We start from the raw sequence: 14390 nt of genomic DNA, 5'->3' as shown, positions 1-14390 counted from the left end.
ACAGTCCGCCCTGGTCCAGACAACAAGTTTGCGTGTTATAGATGTGGCAGCACGGCTCATTTGGCGCAGGATAAACGCTGTCCCGCGTTCCGCGCCAGATGCTCGTTTTGTGGCCTGGTCGGCCATTTTGAAAAAGTATGCCGCAAGAAGGGGAAGAAATCCACGGTCAAGTGCGTCGATGCGGCCACAGCGGACGTCAGCGGGGAGGACGACCTGGAAGACGACGATTTGGTGTTATGCATCGAGGACCAAGTGTTAGAGGTGACGGGAAAGCGAAGAGATAAGCCTCGCACGGACATGCTGATAGGGGGAGTGAAGGTACATGTGGCCGTCGATTCAGGATCTCCTTGGACCATCGTGCAAAGATCCATATGGGAAGAAGACTTTGTGCCCGTGGTGGGGCCAGACCTATGGCTGCCGGACATCAGACCCATCTCGTACACTGAGAACGCCATTCCTCTAGTGGGGTGCCGAGACTTCATATTTGAATTCAGAGGGAGGTCAGCCACGTGCACCCTGTATATAGCAGAGAGAGGTCCTTCAGTGCTGGGGTGGAGAGACGCAGGAGATCTGGGAATCATACTCAACCCGGGAGGCAAAGAGCAGATTCTTTTGACAGACGAGTGGCCCCTCACGAGAGATGAAGATTGGAAGTCAGCATACCCCAAAGTTTTTGATGGCTCAGTTGGGAAACTGGACAAGTTCGTCCACAGAATGGTCCTCAAGGAGGGCGCAGTACCAGTGGTGCATAAAGTCAGGAACATACCCATGTCTACCAGTGGAGCGGTACAACAGGAACTCCTGAGGCTGGAGGAGCAAGGCGTCATAGAGCCGGTGGACAGTGCGGAGTGGCTATCCCCCTTGGTAGTGGTCAAGAAGCCAAATGGACAGGTTCGTCTCTGCGTTGACCTCCGCGAGCTCAACAAAAATCTCATCGTGGAGAAGTTTCCCCTACCAAGAATCGAGGAGATGCTCGCCAAGACAAAAGGTGTGACTCACTTCTCCACCATAGATCTCACGTCCGCATACTATCAGATTGAGCTGCATCCATCGAGCAGGAAGTACACCGCCTTCATTACACCTTTTGGGTGCTACCAGTTCCGGAGAATGCCCTTCGGCCTGGCATCCGCAGCGGCTGTCTTTCAGAAGCTGATGCATCGGCTGTTCAAGGACATTCCGGGGGTACAGTACTTTCAGGATGACATCCTGGTGATGGGCTCTTCCAAAGGAGATCACGACAGGAAACTGCAAAGAGTTCTGGAAGTGCTGCAAAACAAGGGGCTAACGGCGGAATGGAGCAAATGCAAGATAGGGACCCACTCGGTGACATACTTGGGTCATGAGATCAGCACGAAGGGAATTTCACCCAAGGAACGAAACGTGAAAGCCATAAAGGATGCAAAGGCTCCCAGCTCCAAGGAGGAAGTGCGGTCGTTCCTTGGAATGGCCGAGTATTATAGTAAGTTTGTGAGACACTTTGCCACCAGGACATACAGAATGAGGCAACTCATCAGAGACAAGACCAAGTTTGAGTGGGATTCAGAAGCGCAATTGGAATTTGACACGATCAAAGACTGCATCAGCCAAGCTGTTCCATTGCAAGGATTTGTACCCTCGGGCAAGACTGTGGTGACAACAGATGCCAGTGATAAGGGCTTAGGGGCTGTTCTGGCACAAGTGAGGGATGATGGAGCTACTGAAACGATCAGCTTTGCTTCACGTGCGTTGTCTCCGACGGAGCAAAGGTACAGCGTCATTGAGAAAGAGATGCTGGCAGTCACCTGGGCTTTGGGCAGGTTCCGGCAGTTCGTATGGGGCACAAGATTCAAGCTTCAAACTGATCATAAACCCTTGATCAAAGTCCTGACTTCCTCGGGTCATGAAACGGCGACCCCGAGAATAGCAAAAATGACTCTGAAGCTGCTCGATTACACCTATGATGTCGAATACCTGCCAGGAACGCAGAACAGGGTCGCGGATTATCTCAGCAGAGCTGCGGCGATGGAAGTGGCGCCGGAGGATGCCCTGGATAAGGAGGAGATGGTGGCAAGCATGGAGGACTATGAGAGGTCAATCAGCATCCAGGAATGGGCGGCTGCCTATGATCAGGATGTGGAAAAGGTTGAGATAAGGAATTATTTGACGTCGGGCTGGCCTGACAAAAGGAGGCTCACCGATGGAGTACGGAGGTTCTATGAAATAAGAGAAGAACTGTCCCTGAGTGACTCGGGAGTGTTCATCTACAGAGGTGAGAGGGTCGTGCCTCCAGTTTCACTAATTCCAAGATTACTGACTCTACTTCACGAGGGCCACCTAGGTATTGTAAAGACCAAAGCACGTGTCAAGCAAATGTATTGGTGGCCAGGCATGGATGTACACATTGAAAGGCAAGTAAGGGAGTGCGGCCAATGCCAAGGCGCTGACAAAGTGCTGAGACCACTCCGACCAGCCTTGGGGAAGTTTGACACGCCAAAGGGCCCCTGGGACAACGTGGCCATCGACATACTAGGGCCTGTCCTGGACAGCCAAGGAGTGAACAAGTATTTGTGTGTGGTCATAGACAAATATTCCAAATGGCCTGAGGTGGATATTCAAGAATCCATGGATACGGACACGATTCTGAAATTCCTGACGACGTTGTTCTTAAGAGAAGGCATTCCCAAAACTATCCTCAGTGACAATGGCCCGCAGTTTGTCTCGGACAAATGGATTAAGTTCATGAGGAGGAATGGGATTGAGTCTAAACACACGGCAGTGTATCATCCTGCATGCAATGGTCAAGTGGAGCGGTTCAACCGCGTGCTAATGGGCTCCATACAGGCGGCCATCACGCAGGGTAAGGACTGGGAGACTGAAGTGATGAGTATGCTGTGGGCCTACAGGATCACCCCCACGGCGGTGGGGTACAGTCCATTCCAAGTGCTGAGAGGACGGCATCCGTTCACCCGGGACAATGTAGTATGGAGGGAGAAGACCATCACTAGCAAATGGTCCCCTGCAGTGGTTCAGCACAACTTAGAAAAGGCCCAGAAGATCTATGCCGCAAACTATGACAAACGTCGAAATGCGAAAGGGACAAAGCTGGAGGAAGGAGAGTGGGTCAGGGTTAAACTCCCTACCCTACAAAAGAAAGGTGACAGCAAATATAGTCAGCCGTTACAGGTCAAGGAGGTGCGAGGCAGAGCAGCCCTCCTCAGCGACGGCAGGGTGTGGTCCCAAGACCGCATGGCCAGAGTAAACAAGATAGTTGTATGGCCCAAGCTGGAGGTGATAGAGACACAGGTGGACTCCCATGAAAACAGGCCTCAACCTGAGCAAGGTGATGAAGTTCTTCCCAACGGAATAGGAGAGGACTGTGAGGTGGGAAATCCCCGCACTGGGTCCTCAGCCGGAGATGATGCACCGACCGGCGTAACACAGAGTGGAGATCAGAGAGATGGAGCGAGATCAGGCGGAGAAAGAGAGGTGGAAGAGAACATGCCGGTAAGACACACCCGTAGTGGCAGGGCAGTCACGATGCCCTCTCGATATAGAGACTTTGAAATGGGTGGACATTAACCATAGATGTGTTAGACATGGGCGCCTGCCAGAGAACATTGGGAACCATGGACATATCGTAGAGTTGGAATAAAGTTAATTTGTTATTGTTAAAAAGGGGAGATATGTAGTATGCGCTCTAGTCTATTAGCGTAAACGCGGTGACGCGTTACGCTATAGACAGGAGCGCGAGACTCGCGCATGCGCAGCAGACAGTTGGGTGAAGGCGCGAAAGGGAAAAACGGCAGTTGGCGACCGGAGCGATTGCTGTGTAGACGCTCGGCGCCCTTATGCTCTGATTACTTGTGATGGATGGAAATAAATGATTTATACACCTACAGAGTCTCAGTGTCCAGTGTGGGAGCTACCAACATTACAATTTCAGTGTTCATTACAATTAATTACATGGTCTTTTGCAAGATGTAAACTGCAGTCTGTGTATAGCACTAAAGTTATGTTACAAATGTGGTGTAGTAGTGACATGCTTGTTATGGGCCCTGCAGTTCTTATATGATGAAACGGCTCGAGTGTTGCTCTAAATCTCAATTATCTGTAAGCGTGATATACCATCAGAGACATGAAAAGACATCTTTTAATTTATTAACCTCATACAATGAGATTAGTCAACTAGGTACCACGGGGCATTGAGCTTATAATAGGGCCCCCTGTGCTTGTAAAGTGAACTTTCCATGTGCATTGTATTTAATTTCTTGATCTTTCACACAATTCCTACTGCAGTCTGGGGTTTATCAATAAGGTTATACAACAGAAGCGGTATAGTCAGTGTAACGCTTGTTGTGTGGCCTGCAATGCTAGTGTGGTGAGACAGCTAAATGGTTACACAATGTCCCAGCTAGAGATAAAGGGGGCTCTGGTCTACTGTAAGTTCGCCAATTCATGTGCCAATCTGATTCCACTCTATGACATTGTTCAGTCCCCATCGATCCTCTCCCTCCTGATAGATCAAGCGTGCCTCTTTTGTTGCCAATCGAAGCTCCATGTTATATCTAACTCCCACTACTGTTTCCAATACCACCCATTTTATGTTCTTATAATGGTGTTTCTGTTCCAGGAAATGTTGTACAAGCTTGGTTGACAGTTTCCCGGCTTTCAGGGTGCTTAGGTGTTCCTGTATTCTTACTTTCACTTTCCGTGTGGTGAGACCAATATATTGGAGGCCGCAGGAACAAGTGTGCCTGTACATAATGTTGGTGGTATTGCAATTACTGAATCTGTTAAGGTGCCAAGTCTTTCCATTAGACAGTATCACACTTTTAGAAAGTTCGGTTAGTTCGCACACTGAACATCCTCCACATGGGTGATGTCCAGTCGGTATCCCTGTTTCCCTGGTGTTTAGAATAGGGCGGGTATGGATCAGTTTGTCTCGTTAATTTGAGGAACGTTTAAATGCAAACTTTGGGGGTGGCATCTTCATACTGGTTGTATTTAATATATGCCAGGGTTTTCTGATTATTCCCCGTATTTTGGTTGACAGGGGATCAAAGGTGGTGATCACAGGTATGCATTTGCCTCTCTCCCGCTTGCTCCTCTCCAAGAGAGCTGCTCTTGGGGTGTTCAGTGCCCTCTTCTTGGCCTGCCTGATTACTTTAGGGCGATACGCCCTTTGCTCCAATTTAATGGCCAGTCCTTCTAACTGTTCTGAGAATTTCTCCACCTGGGAACTGTTTCTGTGGTATTGCAGAAACTTTACCACTGGCAGATTGTCGTGCAGTGCGCGGGAATGATATGATCTGTAATGCAGAAGAAAATTCATATCTGTGGGTTTTTGGAGTACGTTAGTCAGAAGTTTGTTATTCTCTGCACAGATGTCTTGATCTAGATAGACCGCTGAATTCTTACTGTAGGTCCATGTGAATTTCAGACAGGGATCCAAATGGTTTAACCAGTTTAGAAATTTAATGAGATCTTCTTCATTACCATTCCATATGCATAGAATATCATCTATGAATCTCTTCCAGAGACCAATGTTGGTCTGGAAGGGATTCATAGCATGATAGACATAGTTGGTCTCAAACTGTCCCACATTGATACAGGCCAGACTGGGGGCAAAGGTTGCCCCATCGACGTGCCCGTAACCTGTAGGTACAGTTGGTCCTTGTATGCAAAAATAATTCTTGTCAGAGCTCTTTCCATGCATTGTAGGACAAACGATTAGGGAACATCAAAGAACCACTTGCAATTCCCCAGGGCCCGTGCTGCTGCCACCAGCGTGGCTTCCTGGGGAAATTGCTGTTCCAGGTCAAAGTCAATGGCGTCCAGAATCGTAAGGACATCGGTGGTGTCCTGAATGTATGAAGGTTGTATGATCACACATTCCCTCAAGAAGAAATCCCAAAACTGGCTCCAAAAGCGATTGAATACCCGAAACTATGGGGCGCCCCGGCGAAGGTCTTTGGGGTTTGTGGATTTTGGGCACCACATAAAACGCTGGTACCCTTGGTTTTGTATTTACCAAAAATTCTGCTTCTTTGGTGGTCAACCATTTCTTTTCTTTGGCTTCACCCACCATTCTATTGATAAGATCTTGTAGTTCACCAGTGAGGTCATGCTCCTAGGGATGGTAATTCTGGTGGACCCCCAAGAGTTTGGATATTTCTGCCTCGTAATCCAACATGTTCATAATCAGCACCGCTCCACCTTTATTAGCGGGCTTGATGATTATCAACACACTGTCTTGGATACTTTTAATGGCATCCCAGTCTTTCTTCTTCATATTGGACTGTGTATGCCCAACGCCTGCATTTTCCAGGTTCCTGATGTCCTCCAGGACCTTGTGTTCAAATACCTGGACTTCAGGTCCGCCCATGTTGTTGGTAGGGCGAAAATTCAAAGGACGGTGGAGGTTGGTAGAAAAGACTGAGGGATGATCTTGTTCTTTGCCCTCATATAATTTTTTAAGCTTTATTTTGCGCATTAGTCCACTGAACTCCTTTTGACACTGAAAACTGTCATGCTTGGGGTTTGAACAAAACCCAGCCCCTTATTTAAAACCCAAAGTTCATCTTCTGTTAGTTGGTGATCTGATAAATTGACCACTATGTTATTTGTGGTCATAGCGGGGTTCGACCTCTGCTGCAAGTAATCCTGGGGGAGCAAGCCTGCCATGTGGGTGTGCGCTGTGATGTGCTCGGCCTCGTCCTCTGCGCCCTCCCCCCCTCTGGTCCACTGTTTGTTGCCCTACAAAAGAGCAAAATAGTGCCCCAAGGTCATCATTAGATCTTTCTTGTGGGTTGAACCTCACCCTATTCTGGTTAGAAATGGAGGTATGGTCGCTAAAATCGTCCTCTTCGCTGCTTGTGTTTTCGAAAGTCCAGTTATTGGGTGCTCTCCTACCTTGGCGACGGCCACCTCTATGGCTTTGCCCCTGATGTATCTGTTCTGTTGCAGATGAATAATATTTGTCCTCTGTATAAGGGAAATCCCATTCGTGGCTATATCTTTCCAAGTTCCTTTTTAATCCCTTGATTTTGTGATTAACCATATAGGTTTTATATTCACCCAGATAACTTTTTTATCCTGGCTAACTGATCTTTTGTGTCACTGATGGTAGTGTCAGCTTTAATGGCTTCCTCAATCTCTAGTATTTATTTAAGGAGCTCCTCGCTGAGTCTCTTTGCAGTGTCAATTATAAAGATTAGCCAATCTCTTGTACATTTATTTGCAACCTAGCTCTAGTCTACCCGAAATCTTTTGTCTTCTAGGAATATCTTAGGTTCAATACGGACCAAAAGGCTGGCCAGTGCTGTGCCTGCCCGTAAATATTCCGTCATTAAAGCGCCACTAAGCGCAATTCTAATTTGGCGCTTCTTAATATTTGATCAATTTTCCCATTCTTGTCGAGCAGTGGTGACTCCTGCTAATGGTGCGTCCGGTAATAATAGTAGACCTGAAAGTATTGCGGCAATATGATCTTCAGTGAACGCTAAATAATATTTATCGATAATATGTAGAACAGATCGTGTTGATAAAACTGGTTGAACTCACATATATGTGTCTAAAAAACATATATAGGGATGTCCCTGCTATATGTTCTTAGTGTAGCTTGATACAGCTCTCACGGCTAATCTGCCGTTCTCAACACTATCTTCAACAAGGAGCTACAGGGGTTTTATAGCAATCAGGTCAAGCCTCCACTCACTAATTCAACACAACTGTATGACCTGACGCTTTTTCTTGAACAGGTCTCTTTGGATTTCAATGTGTCTTATAGCTGCCACATTTTGGTGTGCTAGCTGGACAGTTAGTACATATACTGTCCCTTATCATGAATCCCTGTTCAGTTTAATATGCTTTATGCTTTATAAGCATCCAAGATTACAGGCAGGGAGGCGGAACTGACGTTTAAGTTCAAACATTCATATGTCTCTGTTTGTAATAGCTTCACCACCTTGGGGTCTAGAATAAGTGACCTGTTAAATGTCCACCTCCTAACTTCCTGACTCGCAGTAAGTTTAGTTTCCAAGAAACTATTGCATGGTCAGTGCATGGTCAGAGCAGTCCTAAATGCCTCATCATATGTTTTAAGTATACCTGCATTTAGAGGTGCATTCTGGCTCTACAGTTGTTAGATTTATCTAGATTATTGTCCATGATGTTGTTAAAATCCCCTGCCATAATTATTGGATCAGGGAAAGACATTCGTTTTTGGGAGACTGTTTTTATATCTTCTACATTAGGCCCGTAATGTTCCACCAATGTCTAACCTTTGCCATACAAGTGTAGATTATCAATAACCCATCTACCTGACTTATCCTTCTCACTTCTTGTTATAGTTGCTTGAAGCTTCTGTTTTATCAGGATTGCTATGCCTCTTACGTTGCAATTCTGATCTATGCATAAAATGTCTTTTACTCCCCTGTGTTTGCTAAATAACTCTAAGCACTCCTTCCTGATTAGATTTTGTGGGGGAAGACAATTTAGTGAGCATACAGATGCCTTCTTTTTACTTCCCTGTACACATTATTGATTAGGTATAACTTAATAGAGCCCCATCACAGACACCCATAAGGCTTGTATAAGCCATGAAGAAGCAGGGGAGGGTTCTCCGGGGGGAAGCCGAAAAGTAAGGGGAGCACGGGGTTGGGAGCATAAGGGGAAAAAATAAAATATTATTAAAAGAAACCTCAGAAACCTTTTTACTCATTCTTATAAGATGCAGCCTGATGTTTTAAAGGAGGATGGTAGTCGTTCCTATGTATTAAGAAGATGGTGGTGACCCAATGGCCTCAGGATGGTTAGGCGATGCAAACAATTGCGGCAACTAAGTTTAAACTTGAAAAATAATGGCAAAAAGCGTTAAACGGCAACTGTGGGCATCCAGCTGCACTTGACTGGGACCTAGCCACCATTTAAAGCTGCATGAGCACGGTCCTCTACAGACACCAGATTCAAGCTGGCCAGAAGTTTAAACGTCTAACTTAGTCTCTGAAATGGAAGTAAAAAAACCTAAGCGGCTCAAGACTATGGGCGAGAACGGCTCAATGGCGGCCAGATAGCCATCAAAGGAGGTTCCCGTATAGCAGTTGTCTTTTGGTGGGAAAGCTCTGAGCAGGAGAAATTAAAAATTCATGCCCAAAGAAGGTCCCTCGGCGCCCGGATAGTTTTGGCGCCTTTGCAATTGAAGATGTTTGCATTCGGCTTTGTCACTTTTTTAGAGCTCAGATTCCTTCAACAGGGAAATACTGAAAGTTATTGCTGAGCAGAGCTCCATGAGGGATACCCTCTCTATGACATCCCGTTCAAATGGATTTGCTGTTGGGTAAAAGTCTCTGGCACTGTCGGACTCACCGGGTGTTTCTGGAGGTGCGAGGTGGAAGAACTGAGCCTGCATCCCAACTTCCTTCACCCACCAGACTAGCTCAACAATGTCAAAGCTGATGAGGGGGATGTGGGGAAGAGGAGAAAACAAAACAAGGAAAGGGAGAAGGAGTCGATCACGATGGGCCCAACTGGCACAGAGTCCTTAGCATGTTGATTGCATGGTCTCCCTAAGTGAAATAATCATACAATGAGTATTACGTCACTGTAATATCCACTAGACCCACATATATAAGGATATTCTGTAATTCTAGGGAAAAACAGAAAAAACATATTTCCTTAGATAGGATATGTTAAGAAAAGGAAAAACTCCACAAAAAGGGTGCTGAGTCAGATTAGTAAATAGGCTACTCCATTAGACTCTGGAAATAGCCTATTCTGGTTTCTCTGTAATCTCAGCTCAGGGAATAACACAGTAACAACCAAAGAAGAAACAGAAAAAACTCTGCATGAATTCCAATCCAACAGATAAGTATGAGTCAATTGACAATAAATATCACAATTCTACTATGTACCAAATGAAGGCTAGGATCCTTTAAATAATATTGGTTCTTGCTTTCTATTTTGCAGCAACCAGGAAAGATGAAGAATAAACGGAATGTGAGTTTCCCTGGTAACAGCAGCTACAGAGGAGGCTACCAGTGAGGGAATGCCAGAAACGGAGAACAACTCAGAAGAGGAATCAAGGGTCCCAGAAGAGAAGACTCTTCTGGACAGGGGAACGCGTCAGAGACGTCTTTGGCCAAATGGCTTCAGGCACACAACAGGTAAGGAATCAGCGAGATGGCGAGAAGGCTCGATGGCAACTGAGATGGAATGCGAAGCACGCTCCATTCTCAGTCTGCCCATTTTATTGTTGTACGGGTCTGCCCCCCCCCCCCCTCCGACTGCGGCCGTCGAACAGGGTGTGCCCAACAGGCATAGCAGCAAAGCACCTTCTCCAGATTGACTTGCCAGGTTTATACCGGTGCTTCGGAGGTCTTTGGTGCCAAACCATTTCTAAATTCAGGTTTTTCCAGGATGTTAGGATGAGTATGCTTTGACACAGCTAAGGGCCTCAGGGCCATAGGAACAGCACTATGGTGTCAAGACTCACTGCAGCAGAAGCCACCAGCAGGGTCCAGGGCTGGCACTTTGCACTGCGGAGCACAAATCTCCTATAATTTATGCTCCAAGCATTATAGGAGCTAAAACACACATCTAGTTTCACTCAAAGCCAGATCAACTACATTTGTCTGACTTAGCTTTGCATGACATAGTAATGCAAATTTAAATTAGAGGGTAAATAGAATTTCTAGCAGTATTCCTATGCATAAAATGTGTAAATATTGTGAAATTACTCATCATTCGGGCTTACCCTGGAGTGGTTGTGCTCACACTGACATTTGAACTGGAGAGTTTACCTCAAGTACAGCTCTCGCGCAAGGCAGAGCTGGGTTGCCTCCGCACTATGATGCCAAGTCTAGCGTCGCACTTATACGACAATCATGGGCAATGACATAATCACAGCACACCTCTTTCTAAGTCCTGCACTTCACCGTTTTTTACCATTCACATGATGCAGCAGTGTTGATTTTCATGCAGCACTGTACTATTTGAATGTTAGTATATCTAGGCTGGATTGTTTAATTAGGAAACTAATATTATTTTTCAAATTGTCATGGGAGGTATTTCCTATTGCTAATGACCCAACTGTATTTCTACCAATCTATTTTCTACTAAATTACATTTTGATTACTTGGGTTCTAAAACATGAGTTTCTATTATTTTGATTTCTATGAATTTACATACTACACTCCATGTCTTCGCCCACCACCTTCACCTGAGGAATGAAGGAAGCTCTGTGTTTACCAAGATGCCCTCGTTTTAGGCTTTGCCAAATGGAACAGTGGCTTTGACCAGCCTCTATAGGTAGTCTGTAAGAAGGATGTTGGTGTTGTCCATTATCACCACCTTCAACAGTTGACTCACCGCAGCCTCCCATTATCTGCTGGTAGATGTGCTACAGTCACTCAGAGACAGTGGTTTGGCATGACTCCCTAATCCCTTCCTTATTCTAACATGATTCTGCATGTCATATGTAATCATTTGGATTTGATGAGCTAGGCTGATGCACTTATACTCGTTAAATAGAAGTTATGATGTAACATCGCTGCAAGTCACTCTGATCCAGACATAATGTCATGGAATGAACTGAACCAATATGAATGTGGACTTGAAGGTTGAGGAAGGGATTAATCAATTCCTCCACTACTGCAATTTTAAACGTCCTCTCTTGTCCTCTCTTGTAAGTTCAGTACATTTCATGTTGCCAATAGGTCCATGATATTAAATCCTTTTATGAGGATGCCTTAGTGATGAAAAAGGGTTCAGGCAGATCAGGTCGTTTTACCCCTTTTCTAGGTTTGCCCGGCGTTAGCCGCTTCTCACCCAACTCATGATTACCAAATAAAGAGGCAGGCGCTGGTGACTGGAAGGCAGGAAACAGGAGTTTATTTCCGACGGAACAGAACACGTCAAATCAGACAACAGGGTATCATCTCGAGGTGCTCTAACAAGTTTCTCTACGGCTCTGTCTTTTATACACAGGTTTATGATGTACAAACATTCCTTATTGTAATAAAGACACTTTGAAGTACGAAAAGGCATGTTTGGAATCCCAGCTTCAGGCCTATTCCCATACCGGTCGCTCTGATGTTGTTTCCCCCTCCCAAATGTAACATGTGATCGTAATCTGCAGCCGGACATTCCAACCGGACACGAGGGCAAGAGGGGGTGGTCGGATCTAAGGTTGGGCAGGCGATAAGATCACGTTTCGCTATGCGGGGCCGGGGGGGGGGTACATCCACGAGGCCGAGGTTTATGACATGGGACTGGGTCGAGAGGCCAGGTGTAGCCGGGGGGGGTCATCAGAAGAGAGGAAGGGTGTTCCTGGGAGGAATGCAGGGGTGTCGGTCAGATCTAGGGGTGTGAAGGCCTTGATTAATCACCGTTCCTCTGATGTGAGGCGAGGTCCTACTGTAGGGGCAATAAACTGCATCTGTTGGACTAGGTGATGGCCTGGGATCAGGCTGGGTAATCGGGAGCAGGAGAGACCGGGGGCTGTCGGGGCGCGGGGGAATACTCGCGAGGCTGGGGAGTGGGGGAGAGAGAGAGAGAGAGAGAGACGCAGGTTATTGGCAGTGGGCAGAGAACACACAAAATGGCTACTATCTATGTTCGTGATGGGCCTAAAAGGGGGGCCAGATGGCGGGGCCACTGTGCCGTGACTTTCGCTTTAACTTCAACAGTGGTCAGGGTGAACACAAATGAATGCCGCTTATGTACATATACATGGTCATTTTCCACAGTCGCCGCTTTTTAACATAAGTTAAGTCATTTGTGTTTTTATCATAGCTGACGGGGTGTACATATAGTCGTGTGTTATCAACGGAATAGCATTTGTCACTATTGATGGATTTACATATAACCGTGTGCAGTTGATGCGACATACAAGGTGGAATACATATAAATTTACATTTGTCGTATTTTAAAAAAAGTGACTGATGAAACATTTTACAGGCAAAAAGTGGTTGAGGGAGGAATTTAGTCCAAGGCAAGCAATTAGTCAAGGGGTGTAGGAGGTTCCGAAAAAGGGGAAGGGTCTTTTTTTTTTGTAGGGAGCCATCACTGGTAGGCTCTGGTAGTTCGTTTTCTTCCGTTGGCGCTGTTGAGCACCGGCGGTGGAGCTATAGGTCCAGCTCGGATCCTTCTTTACACGTCGCAGGGTGCGATCTGTCCTTTGTCGTTAGGCCACAGTCCTGTTTCCTAATTAATCTCTTTTAAGGGTGCCTCATGCTGGGCACCTGCGTTTCTTTCTCGGTGTCAAAATCCACGTGGAAAGGATAGAAGGGGGTTTTGTCGGATAATCGAGGGAGGAGAGGGCGGAGTGGGACCAGATCTTTGGGGCAAACCAAGGGAGCAAAGGGTGATGCGCAGGCAGGTCCATCAATCGGGCTCAAAGGGGCGGGGACTTCTGGCACGCGTGGGTCAACAAGTAGAGGGCTTCAAAGCAGCCCTCCGTTCCTTCATTTTCCGTGTTTGAGAGTGGTGCATCGTCCCGCGTCCCGTTGCTCTGCGGCTCCATCTTAGGTCGAGGTCACACGCCCTCATGATCTGTGGCCAGGCTGTGCGTCACGTCCAGCCCCTCTCCTCCGGTGACTGTGTATCCTTGAATGTGTAAAAAACAGGTTTTAGCGAACTGGCAAGAGAAGGCATTTATACATTTCAATTCCGTCCCAGATCTAGGTAGTTGGGGGTATGTTTCATCGGTCACGGTCAGGAGTTATCACTGTGGAGCATGTATACAGGCATGTCTACTGAGTTTGTACTAAGTCTAGTTGGCGTTCATTCATGACGTATGTGGCTTTCTGACCCTAGCCCTGGCAGTCTTCTATCAACATGAGAGAGGGGGACAGTGGCTAAACATTCTTTTCTCGGGGGGGGGGGCAACAATTAATCGGGGTCATCAGTTATACTTCGTGTTATGGAGCTGGGGCCAATCGGGAGAAAACGGGGACGTTTGGACATCCATACTTGGGTGCAGAGGGGTGGGGCAATCTGGGCATTGTTTCTAACGAGCTGAGAACAGAAAGCCACTGACATATAGTCCTCCTGTAAGAAGGCCAGATTAGGGGACTTCAGTCGTCTAACCTGTCCTTTCCTTCATAGCCAATTCAAGTTCCATCATTTTACAGAAAGGAGAGGTAGTAACATGGGAAATTTCAATTGTTTTAGTTTCTGTCAATTTGCCGAACACCTTTGTGTTCGAAAACCAATTAGGCTCGTGCCGGCGGGGCACAACGTTACCACACAAAGGAGGAGGGAACAGGGGGACCCTCGGAGGGAGAGTCGTCCGCATTTTAAATGAACTATTCGGTACACGTACAACATGAAGAGAGAGAAAAACGTGTACAATAATAGGCCATCTACTGCGCACACAACACAAAACAGTAGGGGTCATGTTATATAGAAAC

The sequence above is a fragment of the Lissotriton helveticus genome, chromosome 4_1, assembly GCF_964261635.1.
Source record: "Lissotriton helveticus chromosome 4_1, aLisHel1.1, whole genome shotgun sequence".
NCBI classification, from domain to species: domain Eukaryota; kingdom Metazoa; phylum Chordata; class Amphibia; order Caudata; family Salamandridae; genus Lissotriton; species Lissotriton helveticus.
The sequence above is the reverse complement of the archived record's forward strand: the minus strand, read 5'-3'. Positions refer to the sequence as shown.